The following is a 19,638-nucleotide window of genomic DNA, read 5'->3' as shown; positions in this document are numbered from 1 at the left end:
TAAGTGCGCCGGGTATGCCCAGATTGGTCCCGGGCTCTCTGTGCCACTGGAATCAAGCTATCCTGGCTGAAGAGGGGTGAAACCCCAAAACCGGTCCTAGGATGCTTGTTACCGGTCCAGGGAGGACCTGGCTTGGCATTTCGGGCTGGACTGTTCCCATGAGACACAGGGTCAAGACTGATTTGCATATGGCCAGGTTTAAACTGGGGTGGCATGGTGAGCAAAAGAATGATGGATTTAACCCAGATCTTTTGACTGGGGGTGAATGTTTTGATTTGTTCTGCATTCCGTCCATCAATTGTGTGTCTTTTGCTTTCTCGCCCTAAGTGCGCCAGGTATGCCCAGACATGGATCCTGGGCTCACTGTGCCACTGGAATCAAGCTATCCTGGCTGAAGAGGAATGAAACCCCAAAACCGGTCCTAGGATGCTTGTTACCGGTCCAGGGAGGACCTGGCTTGGCATTTCGGGCTGGACTGTTCCCATGAGACACAGGGTCAAGACTGATTTGCAAATGGCCAGGTATAAACTGGAGTGGCATGGTGAGCAAAAGAATGATAGATTTAACGCAGATCTCTTGACGGGGGGTGAATGTTTTGATTTGTTCTGCATTCCGTCCATCCATTGTGTGTCTTTTGCTTCCTTGTTTCCTTCATTTAAGGATATTACTTGTGAAATCATCAAAGAAATGTAAGGACTGCTGTCGCCCTGAGCTGGCATCAACACTGTGGGAAGGGGAGCTGCTTAAGCACAGCGTCTTCCTGGAAGATATATATATATATGTATGTATGTATATATATATTTCACAACTCTAACAATCTCTTTCATACCTTCACACATGTAACTGTCTAAACATTGTATGTCAGTCCAAGGAAATGTTTAGCTAGTTTAGAAAAAACATTCTATATCAGAAAGGTGTTTTTAAGTGCATTACACTGTAAGCCCGATTCACAAAGAGTCACTGTAGTCAGGGCAGAGTGTTCACAATGAGAACTGCAGTGTTGTGATTCGCCACGAGTGCTGAGCCGCCCCCCACAACTGTGGTAAACTAAGAGCAGAACATAAATAACACTTTTCTATATAGTTAATGAAACATCACATGTTCAACATAGATGAAAGCATGACACAGGTTTGTGATGCAAAAAGTGTATTCTTTGATTATGACAAAATGATGACAGTGAAAGTTAGTGACAAAAAAGAAATTTGTGATTAATGTCATAGTTATTTTGTGGGTTTCTCCTGTTACTCTGACTAGCAATGCTAGTGGTGAGAATGGTTGAGACTGTGCTGGTATTGTTGGTGGGTCAGCTGATGGAGTCTGAGTTAACTGGTAAATGTCAGTGTTTCTTTAGGTCTTTAAAGTATAACATCACTTTCGCCTTTGTTTTCTTCAGTGAAAATATATATATATATATATATATATATATATATATATATATATATTCACTTAAAAAACCATAGGTTTCACACATGTTATAGTTAGCTGGACATTTCACTCGTGAAAAACCATTGAAATTCCCCCGTTATAGTTAGTGCAGGCAACTATAACTCACGCGACCGCAATCCTCTGCTGATGACGTCAGATATTACATCACTGTATTTAGACACTTATTTACCCATGTCTTCTTCCATTAATTTTTAGCTATACATATATTACAAATATTTTTTTTTCAGAAAGACACATATGTCATCAGTGATGTAATATCTGACGTCATCAGCAGAGGATTGCGGTCGCGTGAGTTACGGGGGAATTTCAATGGTTTTTCACGAGTGAAATGTCCAGCTAACTATAACATGTGTGAAACCTATGGTTTTTTAAGTGAATTTGCAAGGTTTATTAAATGCTAATTCCTAACTATAACGTGTGTAAAATCTATGGTTTTTTCAGTGAATTTGTACGGTTTTTTAAATGCTAAGTTATGTATTTTTGGGTTTTTTTTTAAAGTTTTTTCACCGTATTCGTACCGTGCGCGAGCTGTGGGCGCTTGGTGCGCTTCGCGCACCAAGCGCCCACGATGCGTTGTTCGTGCCGTGCACGTACGGTGCGCGCACCCCGCGATTTTTCGCAAAAAAAATTTTTTTTTACCCTTGGGGGTCCTTCAGTGACCCCCTGACAAAGGCTAGGGGGTCAGGACCTGTCCATCCTGCCCCCTTCTCACGTTTTCCCCCTTTGTTTTTCAATGCCTCAGACTGCGAGAGACAAAATGGCGGCCGACACTTCCTGATTTCGACCGATTCGAATGTTTGCTGACATCTAACAACCAATCAGAATTGCGCTCGCGCACGTCACCGTGCGCGTACGGTATGCTTACCGTACGCGCACGGTGCGCGCTTATAGAGACATATATGCTTTTAACTGCAATTTTCTCAGGAACTAATGAACAGATTTACACCAGAACTGCAAAAGGCACATCCCTGAACTGAGGACTACCTCTCTGCCAAATTTCAAGTAATTCTGTTCAGCCGTTCGGGCTGTAGCTTGGACTAAATGTCCTATGGAAAAATGCATGGGGAAAACGCGTTTTGGGACCCCCCCTTTTTCTCAGCCCCCGCTTGACGAATCCCCCCGAGACTTTCAGGGAAGGAGCGGCTGTCAGCACTTCATCCAAGAAGTGTTGGCAGCCATCTTGGGACCAATATACATAATAGCACCTCATTAAAAAGCATTGCAGTTAATAGAAGGTTTTAAGACTTTAGTTACATTATAAATCATTTGTTGATGGTACCATACTCATTTTAGGAATTGTGGTATGTTCTAAGGTGATTTCACCATGTGAAAAAGCCTTCTGCTGGGATATCATGATTGAGAGAAAAATATTTTCTCATGCTTTTCCCACAGAGGTTTGGAAGGTGATCTATAAGCTAAACTGAGAGCATATTTTCTGTAAATTCACATTATCTTTCTCAGTCATGTGAGAATGAAGTCTGACATTCTCAGTAAAACATGTACATCCAACAAGGGCAGAGACTGTCAGTTGATTCCTTTGTGTTCTACTGCAGCTTCCCAGAGTGTTCCAAAGAACAACTAGAGCGCTAACAGTCCTACTTATGATAAACGTATGGCACACCTGAAGCCATCTTGCTTGGATTAAAGTGGTAACTCTTAAAACATTTAATTTAAAAAGGAACAAAATGAGGGGGTTCATTTTTCCATAAAAAGTATGATTAGTGCTGCAGAAAGAAAAATTAGGGCACATTTTGAGTGACTTCTCAAATCCTCTTCTATTTCATTAAACAATTCTGACATGCAGACTGAAACATGCACTTTCAATACCAGCAGCAGTTTTCCCTGGTGAGCAGTAGCTTTACTACAGTGATCTAATGAGCAAAAAGAGTGCTAACATTCTGAATTTATGGCAAATGTGTGACACATCTGAATGCCTTCTTGATGGAATCAAAGTAAAAAACTGAAAGTATTTCCTACTGAGGAGACTGCACTAAATGAGGAAATTAGGAAACTTCATAACAAATAAGTCTCCCAAGATGGCCACCAGAGACAAAAGAGCCCAAATGTAGCCCAAATATCACCCAGATGTAGCCCAAGTATAGCCCAATGACAGAATGTCCCAGAGTGGTCTTAAAAACAACTAGAGCGCTTACTGTCTTCATTATGACAAAAGTATGGCACACCTAAAGCCATCTTGATTGGAATAAACTGGTAACACTTAAAACATTTAATTTAAAAAGTAACACAATGAGGGGGTTCATTTTGCCGTAGAAATTATGATTAATGCTGAAGAAAGAAAATGAGGGCACATTTTGAGTGACTTCTCAAATCCTCTTCTATTTCATTAAAAAATTCTGACATGCAGACTGAAACATGCACTTTTAATACCAGGAGCAGACTTCCATGGTGAACAGTAGTTTTACTACAGTGATCTAATGAGCAACTAGAGTGCTAACATTCAGAATTTATGGCAAATGTGTGACATATCTGAATACCTTCATGATGGACTCAAAGTAAAAAACGGAAAGCATTTCCTACTGAGGAGACTGCAGTACATGAGGAAATTAGGAAACTTCATAACAAATAAATCTCCCAAAATGGCCACCGGAGACAAAAGAGCCCAAATATAGCCCAAAATCACCCAGATGTAGCCCAAATATAGCCCAATGACAGAAGTGTGCAAAACACTTATTATTTTGTGTTTTTGCAGTGTTATATAGTGCAGACTTGTCAGGTATTGGAGTGCTTTACATGAGCATTGGTTACATCACACAAGAACAAATTCATTTTGGTTGTAGACATGGGGAGACTAAGTGATTTGACCAGAATCACAGAATGTCGAGCTGAAGCAGAAACTCCAACCTGGTCCCCAGTTGCAAAGTCTGCAGTTCTGGAAGTAACACCACATCCTCTCCCCTAAGTGCAACATTTAATCAAGTGGTCAACTGGATAAAAAAACATAAAGATAACAAATAATTTAAAAGTGCTTTGTCGCTATTTGAAAACTCAGAAAATATGTCTTTATTTTAGTCTTTTAGAGCACTAACCATAATTTTGATGCCAATAAGACCCTCTCATATATGTAATTTCTAAAGGAAATGCTCTAGGTATTACAGTTTTGATTACATCAAGATGACGTCAGGCGTTCCACACTTTTGTAATAAATATAGAATGTTAGCAATCTAGTTGTTCATTAGGATACTGTTGAGAGGCAGAGGCCAGGGACACGGACTCTGAAAATTGAAGGCAGGTAGGAGGGTGCAAAGGCAACAATTTAACCACACTGAGCAGGCAGGAAGGGCCGTGGCAGCACAACAGACTATGGAGGGCAGTGGAAAGGGGGGCAGGGGCAACAAACCAACAATACAGGACTTGCAAGAGAGGCTGTGGCAATGTAATAGACCATTGTGGGCAGAAGGAAGAGGCAATGGTAGTACAACCATACATGCCAACAGACCCGATTCAGCCAGGAAACGTCCAATGTTTTTAAGCTCAAATGGGCTTTATTTGATCTGTCTCCTGTCTACAATCTCCTCTTTTTCAATGTAACTCAAAGGGGAAAATCAATACCCCAGTTTTTTTTCAAAATCTCCCTCTTACCAAGTTCAAAATGTTCGCAAGTCAGGTACATTGGATCATGGAAGGAAATGGGGTAGGGACATGGGCTTGGATAACAGAGGACAGGAGGGACATGGAGAGGTGCACCAAACTGACCCTGCAAGGCAGGCATCAGGGTTTGCAGCAGCACAATACACCACACAGGGCATGCGGGACGGGAGTGCAGCACAACAATCCATAGAAAGCAAGGGGGATGGGGACAGGACCATGCACATGGACAACAGAGAACAGAGAGGCAAGAGGCAATGGTAGCTAGCTGACCATAATGGACAGACAGGAGAGAAAGCTGCAGCATAACAGACCATAAAGGGCAGGAGGGACGGATCAGGGGCATTACAATGGAACAGACAAGCCAGGAGGGAGGGAGTAGTGGTCTGCACATGTAAACAGAGGGCTGGGGGCAAGGGGGCAGGGCAGGAGCAGCAAGATAGCCATGGAGGTCAGGCAGGATGGGCACTAGAAGCAAGACACACCATGAAGAGCAACTGTGAGACTGTGATGGCATACACACAGACCATGGAGGGAAGGTGGGAGGGGATCAGGGGCAGCTAACTGACCACACAGGGAAGGTGGGAGGGGCCATGGCAGCACAGAATACCATGCATGGCAAGTGGGAGGGTTAGTGGCAGCACAATGGCTATGATGGGCAAGAAGGAGGGTGCAGGGGCATGCACAGAGGACGATGGAGGATAGAAGGGAGGGTCAGGACCTGTGCACAGACAAGAAAGTTCAGGGGAAGGGGCCTCACAACAGACCGCACGGGGCAGGCAGGAGGAGCAGTTGCAGCACAACAGACCAGGGAGGGCAGAAGGGTGTGGCAGTACAATGGACCATGTGGACAGGAGGAAGAGGATAGGGGCATGGCATGTGGACAGGCAGGGTTGAGGTGGCAGGGACAGGTTACAATCATCTGACAATGCTAGGCAGGTGGGAGGGGAGTGGCAGCTCAACAGAACACTCAGAGTAGATAGGAGTGGCAGGTCCATGGAACATGGTGGGCAAAAAGGATGGAGCAGGGACATGCACAAAGACATCGGAGGGCAGGGGCAAGGAGAATAGGGGCAGCAAGCTAAGCACAGAGTTTAAGCAGGAGGTCAATGATGGGACATAGAATTGGGCAATGGAGGGCAGGAGGAGTGGACTGGTACATCATACTAAATTGAGGGCAGTGGCAGCACATCAGACCATGCATGGCAGGGGGGAGGAGGCTAGTCCATGGATTCACACAACAGAGGATAGGGAGGAGGGGGATGGGGCAGCAAGCTAACTGTTCAGAGAAGGTGGGTATTAGGAACTTTATTGTTTTTAAAACGTGTGTCTGTGCGAACTACTTAAAATATGAACAAGTATGCAGTATAATCTCACTATTATTCAGGAAGAAGAGGACGTTTGTGACTGTGACTCCGGGCTCACTTGGCAGAAACACCCCCTGACCCTCCACTCCCTATCGCAAAATGTAATGCCCGTGAAAAGGGTAGGTGAACACAGTGTTATATAGAACATAGTCCTGAGAGCACGATTGAAAATGAAAACTGAATATAGTGTATGGTATAAACTATGCACCAAAAAGTGTGATATAAGGTGAACCGGGCGTGAAATATAATATGCAATACATTGTGCGCAATGACAGATTCATTGGAGAGCGCGAGATAGCACAGGCACTAGCGCGTGCTATGCGATATGCGCCTTGGAGTGTAATATGCACAGGGCAGTGTTGTGTAACCTAACTAGTCTCTAAAGTTGTAATATAAAATATGTGCTGGGGAGTGTAACGTTGCATATGCACTGTGACAAAGATATGGATCCCAGATTGTAATATGTATGGCATAGCACTGTGCGTTATAACATAGGCATCGAGGAAGGCACGTTAGATGGGGCAATATAACCCGTGCGAAGACAAGTGTGGCATGACATATTCACGGGGTGGTGTTACAGTGCACATGGGCTAGAGAGTGTCATAGCAGATGCACTAGCTAGTGGAATACAACACAGAGGTGTGTGGCACTCAGCAGGCAATGGTGGGTGTAACACAGCATTGGGCTCTGCCAGGAGCACGCTGTGACTCTCAAGTGATGTTCGTCCCCTTTCCAGAGAGTAAAATAAAAAGTATTACACCTCCGGCAGTGGATGTGTGTTTTATTAATCGTGAGGGGGGTTTCTTGCATAGTTTTGGTCGAATTTTTGTCGAATCCCCTTTGAATGGCTTGGTGTGCATGTGTATTAAATGTGCCCGTCAATAGCTACCCATGTTTGTATAAATAAACGACAAGGGTATCTACCGGGATTAGGCACGGTAGGGCATCAGACATGTCAGAGCTTCACTAGTGGTGTAAATACATTCCACGTGGATTCATTGTATGCATAGTCGCCTTTTAATGAATATCACGCAAATCGTCATGGTGATAGGTACGTACGGTTTGTCCAGCATGTCCTAGGTGTGTCTATAAATATATATTTTTTTAAAATAATAAACAACAGTGGCCGGCCCTGGGGATTGGGGTCAAAAAAATATAATTAGGAGACAGGCCCTGGGGGATGGGGTCATCAGGGCCAATAAATTAGAATAAGAAGGGGAACCACACAGCCCCCCTTCTTAAAAAATTTAAATAAATAAAAGACTGGCATCGTGCCAGAGGCGACGCCCCCTCCTTGCAGCACTCTGCAAACGCGCCCACTAGCGAGTTGTAAGTTGGGGAATTAATTCCTCTTCAATACTGAGGGTCCCTGAGGGCCAACTAGCCCAACAGGCGTCTCCAGTATGCGCCAGGGAGCTGCGCTGCAGACAGGTGTTCTGAGGCCAAGCCCCTTTTTACACCTCTCTGCAACGCAGCTCTGTGGCGCTTACTGGAGGTACCTAGTGGTCTAGTTTGACCCTAGGGACCCTTAGGATTCAAGGGGACTTAATCTCTCAACTTAGAACAGCCACAGGGCGCGTTTACACATTGGTGAAGGGAGGTGACGGGGCCTGAGGTGACGTGTGCAAACACTCACTATGGCACGTTTTAAATTGGGGATATAATTTCCATTCAATACTGAGGGCCCCTGGGGGCTAACTAGCCCACCAAGTGCTTCCAGTAAGCACCACTGAGCTGCATTGCAGAGAGGTGGTCCAGGCCGTGCCACTTTTTACACCTCTCTGCAACGCAGCTCTGTGGCACTTACTGGAGGTACCTAGTGGGCTAGTTGGACCCTAGGGACCCTCAGGATTCAAATGAACTTAATCTCCCAACTAAAAACGGACACAGGGCGTGTTTACACAGTGGTGAAGGGAGGGGACGGGGCCTGAGTTAACGTGTTCAAAAACGCCCTGTGGCCTGTTTTAAGAGGTAGTTTTAATCCCCCTGCCCTATTATATACTAGGAGCTTACAGAGGAGGTCATGTTAATCACAGGGGGACCCCAACGCATAATGTTCCCTAGTGTATGTAGCTGTTTTCACTGTATTCTGAGTGTCTTTTAACATAGCACTGGCTCTAGGACTGGTTAGTCAGACTCAGTTACCACCAGTATCCGTCTGAAAAAGTTGAGGGTACAGGATGATTTTGCAACAAGGCTTCTTTCTGCTCTTCTTTTTGTTCTTTCTGCACGTTATCCTTCTTCCTGCACTTTTCTTCGTCTTTGAGGACTTCTGTTGCTTCTTTCTGCACTTCTTTTTTTTCTTTTTGTGCATTTTGTCTTATTTCTTCACATGTCCTATCTCTGTAGGCATAGTTAGAAATTAGCATTTAAAAAACCTTTGAAATTCACAGAAAAAACTTTAGGTTTCGGGCACGTTATAGTTAGGAATTAGCATTTAAAAAACCTCAGAAATTCACTGAAAAAAACATAGGTTTCAGGGGTGTTATAGTTAGCTGGACTTTTCACTTGTACAAAACCATTGAAATTCCCCCATTATAGTTAGTTCAGCTAACTATAACTCGCGCGCCCGCAATGCACTGCTGATGACGTCACATATTACATCACTCATGACATGGTCAGTGACATCACTCATGACATCACTGATGACATCTCAAATGACATCACTGATGACATCATCCTTGTGATAGAGTGGCAGACCTCCTCTCACCCTAATATAACCTTTGATACACACATTCAAAAATAGAGACTACAATTTTCAAAACAATGGACATACCAATACCAGTTACAACAACCTCTTCAGTAATTCTAAGATCTACATACACATACACTCATTCACCAACAGTCCTATACAGTCACTCATACATGTACTCACTCATCATATGTACTCATACACCTATACATCCTGTTACACAATGCCACTCATCCATAGAGTTACTCACACACATAGTCACTCATGCTAATAAAGAATCAAACATACATTTACTTGCATATACAGTTATACACAAACCACCACACTTACTTCTACGGAAACTTACACATACTGAGTCTTTTAAACAGTCACTTATAGAAACACATACTTATTCATACAGGAACTCTTTCAATCTCTCACTCTCACATATACTCACTTATATACACCAATAGTCACATATACTAGTTTAAAACATATGTAGTTACTCATAAAGACACTATTGAGACAGTCATTCACTCACTAACACACCCACACACACACTCATCCACCCATACAGTCCTGCACACATGCTGTCTTCAACACATACAAACAGTGAGTCACTCATTCATACAACTATGCACTAAGTAATACCCCCCACCGAACCATGCAGACACTCAGACTGATACTCACAAAACCAACTAATAACCTATATAGACACCCATGTAGCTACTCACCAACCCATGCAGCCACTTATACACAAAGTGAGAGACTGATACAGATATTTACATATTTAAACATTACTCACTACGCCATGTATTCACTATGATACACTTAATCAGTCAGTTAAACAATCAATTTTTCAAAAACAAATCATCCATTTAGACACTTATATACCCATTTATTCTTCCATCAACCTTGAGATATACATATATAAAACATATTGAATTTTCAGAAAAACACACATTCACTGGATAATGTCATCAGTGATGTCATCAGTGATGTCATTTGAGATGTCATCAGTGATGTCATGAGTGATGTCACTGACCATGTCATGAGTGATGTAATATGTGACGTCATCAGCAGTGCATTGCGGGCGCGCGAGTTATAGTTAGCTGAACTAACTATAACGGGGGAATTTCAATGGTTTTGTACAAGTGAAAAGTCCAGCTAACTATAACAACCCTGAAACCTATGGTTTTTTCAGTGAATATATATATATATATATATATATCATGTCAGCAAACAACTCCTTCCGGACTCGAGTGGACCCTAGGAGAGTGGCGTACACGCCGGCGGAGAAAACCGGCTGTTCCAGTATTACAAATTTAACTATTCCAATAAGTACGCTCTCAGGAATCAAATGTACCTGAAATGGTATAGGAAAAACTGCTGTTTAATTTACACAACGCGTTTCACCGACAGGCTTGATCACGTGTAAGTGACATCACTGAAACTGACAGCGTATATGTCGACACACAACAATGAACATAAAAAGAGGACATCGTAAGTAACATAATCACATCACTCTAAAGTTTGCAATATAAATCAAAATTGCTGTTGGGTGCACAGTATATTTGTTGCATAGTCTCTTTGCAAAATCATATTAACATGTCGCTGTAGCAGAAGATTTCATTAGCCACGTAATGCAATGTTTTTAAATGATAAACAGCAACATAGGACCACAAAGGACAGGTAGAAGAGTCTCCTAGTGGATGAATTGTTCGCTACCACCCCTCAATAAAGTTCTATCTTGTTGCCGTCAGTAGTCTCATATGTAACTAAATCATGTAGAATATAAATGACAGCGTGTTGCGCATGTCCACTACGTAACTCCGCAAACCTAACGCGATCTGTTAAGGAATATTTATCCAATTCATGAAATTATTATCAACATAGTGTTGAGAATACCACGAATCAAATCGTGACTGGGTTGCGAAGTGAGATTGTTGTATATTTATTGAGTCATGTAGCATCTTAGTCTAAGAGAAATAGCACAGGATCCACCTGTTTACTGGTGACAAGTGTCAGGTGTCAATACTGTACCAAACAATTTGTCTGAACGATGTCCAAACAACAGATCGCAAAGCCCTATTGGCAAGTGCCTGACAGTGTGCAGCTTGTGTAGCTGAAACAAGGACCCGCAAATAATACTAAGAACTTTATGTGTGTCATATTGTGCGCGGTCTGATATGTAAACAGTGTGTCGTGCTCGTGAGAAAAACATAAAATAGAATGAAGGTGCAATAGTGTCACAAGGTATATGTGCGAGGAAGAAAGAAAAGGAAGGGGTAGGGGAGGGGTATGTGGACCATGTGGGTAGACCTCAAATATTTGAGCCCCATCCTCACTTCCTGCAATTGAAACATAAAAACGCCAATTAGAATCGTGTCTACAAAAACCCTAACAGTGTGTGGTTCATAAATACACATTACGAACACAGTAACTCTACAGTCATGAATGTGGAGGATATCTACATACATATATTGAAAAGAAGAAGAGCACAAGAGCAACCCAGAGTTCTGATACACAGTTCATTCCTTGAGATGTACGGACAGTTCTTCTTCCTGATTTAACCCTCCCGGGGTCTTGGTCTGAAAATCAATGATGAGTTTTGATTCTCGTTGTCTCAGTTTGAGAACTCTGTTACCTCCCCTGGGGTTTTTTTCTACCTGTTGCAGGAGGATAAAACGTAGTTCTTTGGTGTTTGAAAAAGGTCTCTCCCTGAAATGACGTGCCACGGGATATTTCTGATCAAAATTGGTAATGGCCCTGCAGTGTTCCAGAATGCGTTTCTTGGCCATGCAGGTAGTGCTGCCAATATACCACAGTTTACAAGTGCATTCTATGGCATATATAACATACGCGGAACTGCATGTCAAGAACTGGGTGATGTTCCTACTAATCCCATTGTACGATACTTTTTTTTGGGATACACTGTTGTTACATGCCTTGCAGTGACTACAGGGGAAAAACCCCTCGAGGCCTTGTAGGTTTGTGGGTGGATATATGGTAACATCACTGTGGACAAGCAAGTCCCTAATGTTTTTGTTTCTGCGGTATGTTATGCTTGGTCTGTCTGACACACTACCTCCAATCACAGAATCATTCTTGAGAATGCCCCAGTTTTTGGTAATGATTCTTTTGATGGTCTTAGAGTCTGACCCAAATGTCATGATCACTCTCGTGGTTCCCTCTCCTGTGCTGGATACAGGATATGTGTCCGAAATGGTCTGAGCCCTTTCTATTCCTGCGGCTCTAGCCAGTGCCTTCTTTAGTACCCAATTGGGGTACCCTCTTTCCTTGAACCTGGATGCGATGTTATTGCTTTCGAGCTTATATGCCTCTTATATTCCTCCTCGCCCTCAGCAGCTCCCCATAGGGGATACTCCACTTGAGAGTCTCCGGGTGGCTGCTGAGGGCGTGCAGGACACTGTTACCTGCTGTGTTTTTGCGGTACAAGGATGTGTGTACTCGGTTGTCTATGATTTCTAATTTGACATCCAAGTATTCCACCTGTGTTTTGCTGATGGTCCCACTAAGAATAATATTGAGATTGTTGTTGTTGAGTTTGTTGATGAACTCTTGTGCCTCTTCTGCAGATCCCTTCCATACAATAAACAGGTCATCGATGTAGCGAAGCCACATCGACACCAGTTTCCAGTCCTGCTGTAGGGATGGATGGGAACGGATGTTCTCCTCCCAGCTTCCCATGAACAGATTGGCGAAGCTGGGAGCAAAGCACGATCCCATCGCCGTACTGTTATATATATATATTCACATATATTTATCGTATATAACTACTTATGTTGTGCTGAGATATCTGCCTGTGGTCAGCGAGTAGAAATAGTTTGGAAGGTCTTCACTTTTTCTGCTTACTGACCAATGTCAGTATGGCATTGGTAATGTCCTTTTATGAGAATTTCTTGTACCCTAGTAATATACAAAATATAGAAATTGAAATATACAATTGTCGAGGAGTATTTTTTTGTCTTCTGTGGTATTTGGAGGCTGGAATCTATTCCACATTAAAAGGTACTAGGTGAGCCATATCTCTGTCTTTGCAGAACTATATGATTTATATATCCAAAAACCTTTGATTGGGTTAATGTTGCATACCTTGGGTAATCCTGATGTGTTTCTGTATCTTTTTTATTTACCAGACTCTGTATTTCGTCAAAAGATTCAAAGTACAAGTTACTGTGTGTGTGGGGGGGAGTGGGGTGTCCCATGTTTGGTTGTAAAAATTAAACAAAGGTAAGGGGGCATATTATCAACGGCCAGCAATAATTATCGCTGGCCGCGCATAGCGATAGATTTCTTATCGCAGGCTATGGCAGGAAATTATTGCCATGCTAGCACTGAATCAACAAAGCATAGCGCAATGGCGATAATTATTCCTGCGATAGCGGTGTTTTCCATGGAACATCGCTGATTTTCCAGCGATGTTCCATGGAAAACAGCGATAACCTTGCTGATATGACCCTGTGGTCGTATCAGCATAATCCACCCCCTATGTTGTGAATAGGTAAGTCAGGATTTTAGCAGACGTTAGTTTTTGGCGAAAACCGCGGTTTTCGCCAAAAACTAACATCTGCTAAAATCCTGAGGGCCACCTTGTAAATATCGCGATGTGCATTTCGCGATGATTTACAAGGTGGCCCATCAGGGGTACGCCCAGTGATGCCCACTTTGCATCTCATTAGAGATGTTAAGTGAGGCGTCTGCAAAACGGCTGCTAATATGTTCTAATGCATGTTAGCACCCGCTTCCAAATAGGGTGATAAGATTATCTCCGCATTTTTTGGCTTTGAAAGCCAAAAAAGCGGAGATAATGCCCTTGTTAATATGCCCCAAGGTTTTTGTGTATGCTCTTTGAAGATACATTTTTAAACCTTTGTGATGGACTTGGCCTTTTCTGCAGGGTCACCTGCAAACCTTTTGCCCCCATCCTTCCAGTTTTCTGAACCCATTTTCTGCTGGTTTTGCAGGCTGTTTTTCCTACCACCAAGGCCCTCACGTATCTGCCACCTATGTTTGGAAAAGCAAGCTCAAATGCAAACTTGGTTTTCTTAATGGAATTATACATATTGATCTACATGCCATCCTGGTATCAAGCATCATATCATGATGTGCTCAATCAATAATGTGCCTATGAACTCAATGTTCTAAAACTGGGATCCTGATTTGGCCATTTGTAAGAGCAACATTTAGCAGCCTTAGAAAGCCAACAACTTCAACATGTTATTATATTTTGAAGATTAAATAATATTGTATGCACTGCAAGTAATGATTGCTGTCTTTCTTTCTAGTTACAGGCAAGGATGCAATGTGCATCTAATATCACTAGTTGTCATTTCAGAATGGCAGTGAGATGCTTCTATACAGAGATGTTGTTAATGCCATTCCTCGTCGGATTTCTCTGCCACGTTTTACAGCTTAATCAGTTTTTCTCCACTTGTGCCCTTAAGATAAAGAACTCGCTCAATTCACACGGGAGCATGGCAAATTGTTGTAAACTCCAAAATTAACCTCAAACACTTTCAGGCTGAAACCACTTGAAAAACAGATGATTTAAAACACTCTTTATAGATTCTATGAACACATTCTTTTCATACTCAAACATCACATGACCTTTCTGATCTTGAGTAATAACCCTCCAGTTTTGTCATTTTGCTTCATGCTAACGAGAAGTAAATGATGGGGTGGAAAATTGGAAGTGATGGCTCAGCTTAAAATGGGAGCTTGGCATGAAAGAATGAAAGGCCTGGCATTGTGTCTCGTATGAGAGAATTTCAGAAGTGTGTGTGTGAACCTCTAATAATAATGCCATGATTATTTTTGTCAGCTTTCATTAGGCATGGGAATCAGATGGTTTTCTTTGTCAATAGATGCATAGATAAATAAAAAAGACCAATTCCAGAAGACAGCATTATAATATTACAACACATTTCATATATTGTAAAAGGTAACATGCCAACTCAAAGGCCACTCTTTCTAAGCAAGCTCAAACTATTAATATTTCTTCTTTAGGTTGAAGACAAAAAGAGAAAGCACTCTTTTGGCCCTACTAAAATAATAATTATTATGATAAATATTACAGTTATATAGCAAATCCTTCGATTGAACTCAAAAGGATGAAAGGCTGAGTGTACCTTCCTTGATTCTAACCTGTGGGCTTCAGGTTACACATAGACATCCACACTTGATAACTCAGTCCATTGAGCAATTTTTCTGACTACTGTAATGTGATAATTTAGTGTGCCCCAGGCCTCCTCAGCAGAGTGGGAAGGTGAGGGTCAATTCTGTCTATTTTGGTAACTGAGCTCATGGATGAACCTCCCTGGCTACTGAGGCAGAAATCCCCATAACCTAATTCCAGTTATAGGGGTATCTGCCATAGTAGTCAAACACTCAGTAAAATAATATGGCATAGGTTTGGGATAGAAATGCTCGTCTCTCTTTCAGATGTTTTTTGCATGATGCTTAATTGTGCACAAAAGGCTGATTACACATGGGTTTCTATTAAATGGGGAGGTAGTGCTGTTTGAAGAGATGGCTCTTCAATTCTACAATACCTTTGTGAATTTCAGGAGGACAGAAGAAATTATACTGTTGATGGAGATGTTGTTGCATCTCCTCTGTGTCCAGATGAGGATGACATGCCTCCCAGACTTTTCCTTCTAGTATTTCTTTCTCTCTAGTTTGCTGTTGTTCTGTTGTTCTGGCTCCTGGTTCAGTAATGTTCATCTGAGGTAGTTATTGTTTCTACACTGCATGCTGGGTTGCCACTTCTGATGTCTTGTCTTCTAATTTCTTGGCACTGTTCATCTGAGGTGATTATGGGTTTGGTCAAGTATGCAAGGATACCATTTCTGATGATTTTTTATGAAACAATTTGTCTTGAAGAGTATGAATGCCTGTAAGTCTACTTGAACTCTTTCAAGCCTCAAATTAGATATACTGTTGTGTATATTATGCTTTAATGGTGTCAGAGTATTGTTGGGAAGATTGGTGAGCAGAGCGGCGCCTCCAGCGAAGTGAGAAATGACCAGGCCTTGCACTATTATGCTGAAGTCTGTTCTGGGTAGATAGAGTTTAACTTTCGTACGGAGAGAAAGCCTACCACATGGTGGCTTATGTTTTCTTGTCAGTGCCGCCCTCTTCCACCTACCCAGGCTAGCACAAATGGTCAATCCCCATGGAAAAGGCAATTTGTAATTGTATTTATATATTGTGTATTTTATCTAACAAGGTGCAGAAGTCAAGTAGTGTATAGGTAGCACGCTACAGCATGGGCGAATGCTTAGTTGGTGAAATGATGTATTGCAGTGTAGGCATGTCATGGTAACATTCTGGTGCCATGCTCTTACATATCCTCCCTGCATCACAGACCCATCATCGCACTAACTCATATATACACACATTCATTGGTGGGGCCCATAACACCAACACTCATACGTCTCAATCCGAGTCTGCACACTGGAGGAAAGAAGCGCTGGACATGTGGGGTACCTTGTTACCTATCGGAGGAAAATTCTTTACATTATATACATTATATACATTAGTACCTATAGAATCCTAACTTTAACATCAAGGTACTCCACCACTTGGTCGATGGACCAATTAGTTGGATTGGTTGATGGTGATTTAGAACCATCTAAAACACATTAAAGCTTCGGAACTTTTGCTTAATCAATACCTTATTAAAAGAATCACAAACTCATTTTCTGTTAATCAATGTTTAGTTTATCTAATTAATTCACTTTCATTGGCATAGTCAGCATTTATTCAAATCAGAGTTTCAATGAATATTTTAGCACAAATTTGCATAACAATTATATTTACCTAAATTTTGATACCGGTGACCATTTCCCTAAACCTGTCAGCCCTGCATAAATCAAATCCCTTCTGGTGAAATCGTCCAATCAAATGCAGGCTAAGACCCACATAAGTCCGGGAAAGTTCTTTCGCTCGGCACGACACAGTCCCAAAGGTATCCAAAGGACCAAGCAATCGTGCAAGCAAATCGATCCTACTCTCCAGCAGTCACCAACGGAAATTCGGAACGCAATTCTACCCACCCTCTTCTAAAGTTCCCCTTATATAGTAAATTCTAGGATAATATGCAACATTTTCTAGGAGTAGGAGAATACTGATTGGCTAAGTCCCTAAAATTTGAAATATTGTACTCCGTTCCCAGGTTTTCTTGGTTCTGAGGGAGTTGAACATGTCATCCTTTAGTTTTGTACAGTTCTCATGCGAAAAGTTCGTAAGTAACAACATGTAGACCTCAGGATACAGGTCACTAGCTGAGTCCTGGCAATCCTCCACGTTCCTATCCTTGACAAGGAACACGTAAGCCTGATTTGGAGGTCGCCTGGAGATCTTCAGAGCCATCCGAGTCTGCGCAGTAGACATCGCGCTCACACGACGGTGGCCACTTCCGAACTCCATTTTGAACATCGCGGCCTAGTAGGCCCGAATGCCAACTTAAGCAAAACAAACATAAAAATAATTAATATATGGAAATGAAGATTCTAATGTTTAAATCCACACTAATCCCAATATATATTAGTATTTTCCTAGCTTATAGCAACATTTAAAGCAATAATACTCACCATTCCGCAATACCAGGAGCACAAACCATTACAAAAGCAACATAAATCATGCAATTTTCTATATCAACACATCCTACGGTTAATATGCATACCACAGTTCATTATTAGAATTATTAGCCATGCAATTAGAATTTTAGCCCCACGTGTAATTTGTGTTTATTAAGGTGCATATATTGATTAGTAATAACACTCCAAACAGTTAATACAGGTTAATATTTAAAATAGATACGTAATTAGTATTTTGTCATGCAAATAGAGAAGGTATACAAAATGTTGCTTTACCTGCTCCACCACTCTCCTCATGTCTTAGGTCGCTGTGGCTTGGCACAGGTGGGATGGATGGTGAGAGATAGAACTTGCACATAGTCATGCCTGCCACAATCCATATTTTGGATGCGGCGGGGTGGAGCACATCTAGAATAAAGCGTGCAACAATGGACAGGAAGCTGCTTGGCATTTTAGTTGTTCCCTGCCTGCAGTTTCCTGACGTTGGTTTCCTTACGTTTGCTTCCAGGTCCTCCTTGTTTCGGCGTTCTCAGCGGCTCCTCGTCGGGTTTCCTTTGCGGTTGGGCTTCTCTTCGTCTGCCTCACGGATCCACTCTTGTCGGCTCTTGCACTCCGGTATTTGGAAATCCTGCAAAAAGAAAGAGACTCAAATAAAGAATTAGCGTTATGCAAGTTCGCACAATATGCTCTAGAAATGCTTAAAGTAAACAAACAGACACTTAACTAATTTTGCATCTTTCTCTTGGATTCGACATATAGTTATGCCTCTGACGAAAAACCTGTGAACAGAAAATGTAATGTGATGGTTTGCTTTTTTACTAAAGACTGAAGTAATTCACACATATGGTGTCTATTACTGTTACATTTTGCTATTTTGTTTAAGGCTCTGTATTTTTGTTTAAGACTTGGTAATATGACTAGTACTGAGATGCATGTAGTAATGCATAATATGTGTATATGCCTTTCTTCCCTTCATTCTATTTTTTAGCATTCTAGTCATTCCCCTTGAGCCTTCTTTAAGACAAAAACAGTAAAACACCAGGTATACTATAGACTAGGAATATTATTTTATACGATCTCCCCTGTTACACTTCTACTTCATATACAACCACTTTCTTTCCTTAGATATATAGAAGACATCACTAGCTGACATTATCTATACTAATAGATTGAAGAGGGAAATTGCTTAGGTATTTAGTTACAGGTAAAAGAGTCATATGTAATAAGGGATCTCACATGGATTAGAGGTAGAGGTTGTTTCATCTAGGAGGAGTCTTATATGGCCCAGTTAAACACCCGCACCACAGCACAGTCTCGTGGGACATTCTTGTACTTCTCTTCTCTTCTCCTTAGATCTGGGTTGGCTTTGACTATTGTTGGGTTGCCTTGGTCATTAGGGAAGTTGGGACTTAGCATTGTGGCTCCCTCACGCTCCTGTGGAAAATAAGGTGAGATTTAAACATAACGCCAAGTAGGCCTGGGTGGTGAACTCCGCTCTGTTCGGGGAGTTTGCGGAGTTCTCCACGGAGCATGTGGAGCGGAGTGTTTTCCTCGCTCGCACTCACTCAGCAACATCAAGTTGGCGAGCACGAACGAGGAAAATCGTCTTCCTGGCGAGATTTCTCACTGTGTTTGTTCAGATTTCACATGTGTGCGGTCAGATTTCTCAAAGTGACCGGTCAGAGTTCTCAACGTGGGCGGTCGCGGATGATTACGACCACTCGCGTTGAGAAACCCTCTGTTTGCATTGAGAAAGCTGCCGCTCAGGTAGAAAGTCTACTCGAGCAGCAAGAAAAGAAGCAGTGCCCGCTTGCGCTGCGCATGGTGCCATTCGCGCTGATTTTACAGCACGGGACAAACACCTGGCACTGAAAATCAATGTGAACGGCATGACCAAATGCACTCTCCCGCTTGTGTTACACTG

At 42.2% G+C, this 19,638-nt stretch overlaps 1 long non-coding RNA gene across 1 annotated transcript; it reads right to left on the bottom strand.

Moving 5' to 3' along the window:
- Nucleotides 1–18,109: 18,109 nt before the first annotated feature.
- LOC146829512 (uncharacterized) lies at nucleotides 18,110–19,052 on the bottom strand. The gene is made up of 3 exons (XR_014962002.1): nucleotides 18,951–19,052; nucleotides 18,439–18,493; nucleotides 18,110–18,342 (listed from the first exon to the last, which is right to left on the bottom strand). It is a non-coding gene; the product is annotated as an uncharacterized LOC146829512 (long non-coding RNA).
- Between the last annotated feature and the right edge of the window lie 586 nt (nucleotides 19,053–19,638).

Source organism: Triturus cristatus, chromosome 5_2 (assembly GCF_964204655.1).
Source record: "Triturus cristatus chromosome 5_2, aTriCri1.1, whole genome shotgun sequence".
NCBI lineage: Eukaryota > Metazoa > Chordata > Amphibia > Caudata > Salamandridae > Triturus > Triturus cristatus.
The sequence above is the reverse complement of the archived record's forward strand: the minus strand, read 5'-3'. Positions and strand labels throughout refer to the sequence as shown.